The following is an 8,665-nucleotide window of genomic DNA, read 5'->3' as shown; positions in this document are numbered from 1 at the left end:
TACGAAAGAGTGAGATAGATGTAGGCAATACGATTCAGAAAGACAGAATCTTTTAAAACTGTTTCTTTTATCAAAATATTGCTCAATTGAATTAGATATGAAAAAACTGGCCCAAGTATAGAGTTCTAATGCCTTTGAAACACCTTTTAATTCGGTAAAATTTCGTGAAATCAAAATTCACATCCCTTTCCATCTCAAAAAAAATTGCACAGGTCTATCTCACTCGGTCGAACTCAAAAATCTATTGAATTAAATTTAATTCGGTGTGATGTTAAAAAGAAGAAGAAGAGTGCGAAAGAGTGAGATAGACATATGCAAAGCTTTCAAGAAATAAAAGGATGTGAATTTCGACTTTGTGAAATTTTCCTTATCTAAAAGGTTTGTCGGAGTCATAAGGATTAAAATGGCATGAAATTAAGAGCAAAATAATAAATTAAATTGCTATAGGGGAAAGTACTCTCCCTTCGAACGGTCATGCCTTCGAATGATGTGAATTTTATTTTATTTTTCCTAGGAAACTACGCATAATTATCACGTATATATCAATAATTGAAATTAGGAAAAATAAAAGAAAATTCACATTATTCTAAGACATGAACGTTCGAAGGGAGAGTACTTTCCCCTATGTAATTTTTGGATTTAAGTAATTATCAAATGGGAAAGAAGAAACATATTTAAAGTCCTGCTTTTAATCTTTAAACACAAACTCGGAATTTGTAATTAAAGAAAAATATTTATAATACACCCTGCAAAATTCAGATTATTCTCACTTCATGAGGTGAACTTCGAATAAATTGAGCATAATATAATTTACGGTGGTGTATAAATTACTAAATAATTATTTCAACAAATTTATAAGATTAAATAAATATTTATAATACGGAAAACAAAGAAAGAAATATAAATTTTTACTTAATCAAAAGTTTTTAAAAGATAATAATAAAATAACTTTTAGATTATTATACGGATATTAAATAAAAATGAATGAATATGAGAAATGAAGTGTATATAGTTTGTTAAAAAGTTAAAGTGATAACAAATAAAATTATCTTTATCTTCTTTGCTGTTTGGAAAAAGCACTACTGCAATATATGCTTTTTTTCTCGTGCTTGCAGCTTCAGTTGTGCAAAAGTTTAATTTAATACCTAAACTTATTTTCTCCTAATGCTTTACCACAGCAAACACCAAATGCTAAGCCGTATGAATACAAACGTGCTTATTAAAAATATGCTAAAATATGCTTATTTCAGCTGTGTTTAAAGCACCACACACTCGATATCATGCCTGACTTAAGGTGAATTTAATGTTTCGTTAATTGGTACCTTATAACGACACTGTTATATGCAATTTTTGTAATCTGAGTCAAAAATCTTCAGAAAAACTGTGAACGAATTTCTCTTGCAAGGACGATAAAAATGGAATTGCCTTAGGAGGAGCAAACTTGTTGCTTTTTTACAAAATTTCTTTTATAAGAATCATATTCAATTAAAAAAACGTAGGGTGGAGTAAGCCCTTTTTGTCACTTTAACACATTCATATTAAAGGCTTTTCGAATTTGAAAATTAAAAAGGCTCTAGAAGAGCGTATTTCTCAACCGAATGGTATCACGTTTCCACTCGTTGGAAAGGTCTTGGAATTCATTACAAGACTTAACCGATTCCAAACAGTTATAAACCGGTAATGAACCGTTTCACAACTGATAAATAATTCTTATCAGAAATTTAGTTATATTACTCCTAAAGTATTTTGGGTAATTTGTTGTTTGATTTATAAATCGGTTATTATTAATCGTATTATTAATCGGTGTAAGCTCGTATATAGACCGCCCATTAGGGGAATTCTTTAACCAAATGACAATGACACATGACACATTTGAAAACTTTCAAATATGTAGTAAATTCGGAAGAACTATTTGGATATTCGATTGGTATGAGTTACTGAGAGCTTCATAGATCCGCTTATAATGATCAATCGATAAACTGAACACTAAGCTTTAATATTATTCTACGCCTGAATTTACCAAGAAAATTTCTCATATCACATTGTCATATTGGTTCCGTTCAGTAATAACCTTTCGAAGAGACAGACTCCAAAGCCAAGCCAAGCCTATTCGAAAATCTATCGGAAGCCTAAAGAGTAAGTTCATTTACCTGCCGCTTTAACGCTGGTTCTGCCATTTCGAATTTCGATATTCTTGACACTTCAATCGTCAACAATGTCAACAACAGTGTGCAAAATCTTGCTGCAAAAAGTGAATTTTGTGTAGTTTTGTCGAATTTCAGGATGACAGAACGTTTTAATACCAATTTTATTAAGATAAATGTCCTTTTCATGAACTTACTCACTTTTGTGTAACTCGTCGGTTTAAACGTTCGAACTTCCAACGGTGTTTTAGGTAAGTTCACTCTGATATACCTTCGAATCGGTAAAGGAAAAACCTCAACCGGAGAGAGTTCTTAAATCGGGAATGTTATTACTGAACGATAGGATTGTTACAGAATTCCCCGAATTCCCCTACAGGAACGCTTTCCTCGTAATATGGATGCAGTACATTTTTATTACGTTTTATTTCACGTGAAAAAGTCTTAAATAAATCGGCTAAAATCGTTTGTGAACCGGTAAAGAACCGGTTCCGAACCGATAGGCAACTTTTGTCCGAAAATCAATTTTATTACTCTTAAAACTATTTCGGGGTATTTTTTGAGTGATTTATAAATCGGTTCAAATCGGTTAAAAACTGGTAAACGGTAAATAATGCGAGAGCTTTTTTGAAGTATAGTATCTAAATTACGAGTTCGAGCACTTCGCTAAGCCTGAGATGCTTTGCCACCCTTTGGCAAAATGTTTAATACTTGTGCATTGTTATTTTCAGTTTTCTTCCCTATCTTTTGCAGGACTTGAATCGATATAATTTTTTTAGGGTACAGATTTAAGGTTTCTGCCTGCAATGATACCATCTTCTTAATCTGCTATAAGTAAACTTACAATGCTTTTATTTGAGGCTGACGATATTATATTTGTTGCAAAGTTACATTCATAAATGTCTTGAACTAGTTATTTCATCTCAGGTGACTACAAGGGCATTAAGTATTAAAAACTTCTCAAGTGCTTTAAGTATTAAAAGTTCTACATTCAAATTGTGAAAGTGTAGAAAATAGAGATGCAGATATCCATAATCTGAGCGCTCAGAGCCGGAGTTTATCCTTAAAATTATATGCGGTTCAAGTATTATCTATTCGAATTTATAATTGTTTCGAGTCTCAACACTTTTACCTCTTCAGAATTTTAAAAATTCGAAGACTGATTTCGAAAGCCAAAGAAAAATACATTTTTACTTCTCGTTTTGTCCACATGGCGTTAAAAGTCCTTTCTGTTCGAATTTTAAAGGATCTCGAGTGTCAAACTGTATGTGTTTTTTGATTTTTTTTTGGTGCGGAAAATCAAAGCGACAAGGTTCATTTCACTATATTATTTCATATTCACTAAGTGATATTTTTAACTCTTTCTTACTGTGATATTTCATATTTTTTCCACCTTGTGCGACAAATTTGCTTAAAAATTCGAAAATAATTATGAATTCTTCGAAAATCAACGATTTTTTGTGTAAATAGCAATAGTGTTCCATCCATACACCTTTTATCCAAGACACTATTGGAGAATGAAAATCTACTTGTGTTTACACTCCATGAGCCCAAACAGAAGTAGATTTTGATTTCCCAATACTGTATTGGATAAAAGATAAATGGAACTCTATTTCCACAAAAAGTCGTTGAAGTTCGAAAAATTCAAATTCAATTTCGAATTTTCATACTAAAGTTTCGAACAAGATGGGGAAAATTTATCAAATATGACACTAAAAAGCTGGCAAAGGAGTTACACAGTGATTATGCAGTTATTAAATAATGGGACAAGAACAGTAAATGTCGTTGATCTGTTTTTTTCCTCACAACAATATGAAGACCGTCAGATTTTGACACTTGAGCACTTCGAAATTTTAACAGGATTTAACTTACGCCACCTTGCGAAAGTATTAAGAAGTAAGAAAGTCTATTTTTTGGATCTTCAAATAGATTTTCGAATTTTTCAAGATCTACTTCTGTACGGAAAGAATAAAGAGATTCGAAGATCGGTTTCGAGAGCCAAAAGAGGTCTTTATCTCTCGTTTTATATACATGGTGGTTGGTGCTATTTCTTGTTCGAAATGGTTTAATTGTAAACATGTTTCTGTCTTGACTTCATTCTAAGAGAAAGGTTATTCGAAGATCGGTTTCGAAAGCCAATGAAAAGACATTTTTACTTCTCTTTTCGCCCACGTAGTAGCTGTAGCTTCAACCCATAATACACCTAAAAAGGGTAATATTTACACCGATTTTAGATCAATATTGTAGGGTAAAATTAACATTTCCGGAATGTTAGTTTAACTTTTTCGGATTTCTCTCAGTGTTGTCAACCGAATAACGAAGAGCTGAGAGTATAAGCACTTTACTGTTCTCAAGTGCTTCTGTCTCGACTCAAGTGGGTCCTGTCTCGACTATTATACCCATTCTCACCGTGTTCTAAACTACCAAATACGGGAACCAACACAAAGAAAAGTCGATAGTGCAGAAGCATATGAGAACAGTAAAGTGCTGAAAATAATCTTCATTTTTAATTGAAATAGGGTGAGGTGGGGCTACTTAACTGTAGGGCTAGACTTTTATACGACTTTTTCGCCTATTTCTAAATGAAGCTGGGTCTTACAATTATTTTATTTAGATCCACAATTATTTTGTCTATCCAAATTGCATCATGATAAAACCCATTTTCCATTACCATAATTCATTTCACTGCTTAATGTGGTATATCATAATTTTTCACAACCTTGGGCGATTTTTTTAGTATAAAAATTTGAAATTCTGTTTAATATTTATGAACATCGACAATATTTTGCGTGAATGGAAAGCAATTTATCTTTCTGTCGAGACACTTTTGGAATATTAAACTCAAACTGTGAGCTCACCTATATTTCTCAAAAAAAAATTGAAATAAATTCTCAAAGTTTTGAAAAACGTTTTGGAACTCTGTAATTTAGTTTGTTAAAATCAGGAGGAAATGATTTAAAAGGATGATATTCAGGACAATGATTCTTGGCACTGCATCAATTTTTTCTTGGCAGTGGGTACTTTTTCTTAATTTTGGTGGCTATTTTTTGCTGTGAAAAGAAAAGTTTTTATAATGATGCTTGTTTAACGAAGTCAATTAACTAGCCAGACATTTCATCAAGATATTTCGGATATTTATATGAAAATCACTTCTACTTGGCACATCTTGCCGATGGTATTTATTAAAGTTTTTTCTTTTAGGGTAGGGGAGGTATGGGGTACTTTAGCGCAGCTGAACTGGCTGAATTTTTATTAAGACTGATTTTTAGGTCTTTTTGAGTAAGGACTATCTGAAGTTATACAGCAGAATTTGTAGTTTAATTATTTATTGCCTAAAAAAATTCCATTTTCCAAAACAAACTATTCCAATATTCCAATGAAAAATAAATATTTTTTTTTTAATTCTTACTGTTCTCATATGCTTCTGCGTCTGCATTGCCGACTTTTCTTTGTATTTTTTTTCTCTTACGACGGTTTAGCGGTTTCAGGACACAGCGAGGACAGGGAAAAATAGTCAAGACAGGAACTAACACAGAGAAAAGTTGATAATGCAGAAGCAATAGAGAACAGTTAAGTGCTAAAAAAACATGTTCATTTTTCATTGGAATAGAACCATTATTTTTTAGTTCCACAAACCAATTGTGGTAAAATGTATTTAAAATGTTAAATGTGAGAGTACCTTTAAAGTGCTATTCCAATGAAAAATGAATATATTTTTTTCTAGCACTTTTCTATGCAAATTTTCTGTGTCACTGGAGTGAATTCATGGGATTGTTTGGTCCTGAAAATGCCTTTCAAAGCGGAACTCCCTGTATATTTTTTAGTTTAGTTTAGAATATTTCATTAAGCTACATTTTGTACATTTACAAAAGGCATTTTTGCTTTTTTACATTTTGACTGTCTTCCCCAGTTCTTGTAGCTTAAACAAGACTAAAACAAACATCTAGTCATGATATGTAGAAAAAAAGAGATGTCTTTCTACTGAACATTTTTTTCTATCATTTTACTGTTCTCAAGTACTTCGGCATTATCGACTTTTCTTTGTATTGGTTCCTGTCACGACTGTTTGGTGGTTTTAGAACAGCGAGGACAGTGAAAAATAGTCGAGACAGAAATCAACACAGAGAAAAGTCGATAATGCAGAAGCATTTGAGAACAGTGAAGTCCTAAAGAAAACATGTTAATTTTTCAATGAAATAGCACTACTGCACCATAATGCGTGCGTGAAACTACCCCACCCTTCCCTACATAGATATTTTAACGTTATTTCTTTTATTCAGAGATTGGCTATGAAAAAGAGGTTCGTAATCCTAAACCCATTCAGTCAATGTACTAGAAATACTTGAGAGAGAATGTTTATATTTTGGAATTAGTTTCTTACAAACTACACAGAAAAAAATATTTTGTAAAATTGTTCGTAAATTTTTGTGGAACAAAAAAAAATTTTACAAACAAGTTCGTAAAATTTTGTAATTCTTTCACAAATATTGTTCGTAAAATGATCATTTGACGAACATTTTTTGTACTTTTACAAACATTTGTTCGTAAATGTTCGTAAACACACAAAAGAATGTTCGTAGAATTTTATCATTTGTTCGTAAATTTTTGTTTGGCAAAAGTTTACGAACAAATGACAAAATTGTACGAACATTTTATTGTGTGTTTACGAACATTTACGAACAAATGTTTGTAAAAGTACAAAAAAAATATTCGTCAAATGATCGTTTTACAAACAATGTTTGTGAAAAAAGTACAAAATTTTACGAACTTGTTTGTGGGTTATACGATTCACGACTTACGAAATATCTGCCATAGGATTTCACAAACATTTACGAACAATTTTACAAAATATTGTTTTCTGTGTATGATTTTTTCGAAAAGAAAAAAAATCTATTATAGGGGAGCAGGGAGCCGCTCTCAAACACACGTAATTAACGGTCACTGAATTTAAATTATTTACATTAATTAAATACAAACTTTATTAATTTAGTTAGAATAACTATTCAAAAACACAAATTGGCAATCAGAATTCAAATCAGGAAAGAAGATGAAGGCCAATTTTAACAAATTCGACGGGATGTCGAATTTTCCGTGCGCTATTTTGAGCAAAGATTTTACATGACTTTCCGTGAAGCAAGAAAAGAACAACAAAATGTATTTCCATCTCGGTCAGACTATTTTTCCCAAGTAATTGAAGAACTAAAGTTACTAAAAATCTGTTCCCGACACCAATTCGGATATCAATTGCCCAGAAATAAATCGTCTAAAATCAATCAATTTGCGTATGATGTATAATACCATGGTAAGAAATGGGTTAACCCTTTAACGACGAGACACTTTTTACGGACTGAAAATCAACAATTAAAATTAAACTGAAAAATATAATCATTGATGAGTCTCACATCTAACCTTGGAAAGTCCAACAGAATCTGATTCGGTGTATTTTGTGCTTCTATGAACAATAGGGACAAAAATAGCCCAAAAATTTAAGTAATTTTTCTGACAATACCAATGAATAATATTTTTCGCTTTAATGAAAAATATTACGTATGAGTATTGTAGTTCTTATTGCCAAAAGGCTTTTGCTTCAAAAAATTTGGAAGTATAAAAAATAAATAAAATCAATAATGTATTTGAGAATTTAAAAATTCGCCATTTTTGAGCTTAAATATTTAGTACATAGCAAATAGCTAGAGACTTGCAAGAAATATTCTAGATTCCTTCAATCTTCTACTTTACAATTATGTGCAGACATAAGAAAAAAATAACTTTAGGTAGTCAGGAAAAATTGTTTTCTTTATGGGATACCGGTGTTCCAATCGTCCTTAAAGGGTTAATAGAAATTTAGGAAGCATCAACGAATAAGCGAATGGAATCACGTAAAGAAAGTTGAAGATAAGCAGTGTTATTTTCCACCGTGAAATTAAAACATTTTACAATAATATTTTTTATTATAATATTTTTCTAGGTGAAAAAATGAACGTTCTCTTTCGTTATTTCTGTGCATTGCTAATAAGAATGAATGTTTTTGGTTGTTCCCGCTACGACTTTTGCATAATTTTCTTTAGCATCTTCATTTAAATTTTCATTTTTACATCTCTGTACTTCCCATGTCATACATGTTGTAAGATTTAACTTTCTGCTTTTATAAAAAAAAAGAGATGGAAAAACTGCAAGCGCCTTATAGGCTCAGCGTTGAACTTTTTCATGGAAAAGCAATTTTGATAGTACAAAGCCATATGCAAAAGCACTTTGAAGTGAAGTTTTTTCCGATACAGAAAGGAAAGCCTTTGTATCGAAATTTAGAGCATTTTGTTATCATTTTCATGGAAACTTTAATGTTCTTAAATCTTTCCCAATCTCCCATATAAAGTGAATTGATGGGGTAAACATTTGTCTTTCGCAGAACAATCTCTCAACACTTGGCTTTAAGAATAAAATTGTATTTCTTTCTGCACATTTTCTTGATAGTTTTACTATTTTAGGATGAAAAATTGCATTTGAAGTGGCTTAAGTGGGGGACG

The sequence above is a fragment of the Phlebotomus papatasi genome, chromosome 3 (assembly GCF_024763615.1).
Source record: "Phlebotomus papatasi isolate M1 chromosome 3, Ppap_2.1, whole genome shotgun sequence".
In the NCBI taxonomy this organism is placed as follows: domain Eukaryota; kingdom Metazoa; phylum Arthropoda; class Insecta; order Diptera; family Psychodidae; genus Phlebotomus; species Phlebotomus papatasi.
This window is presented reverse-complemented; position numbering follows the sequence as displayed.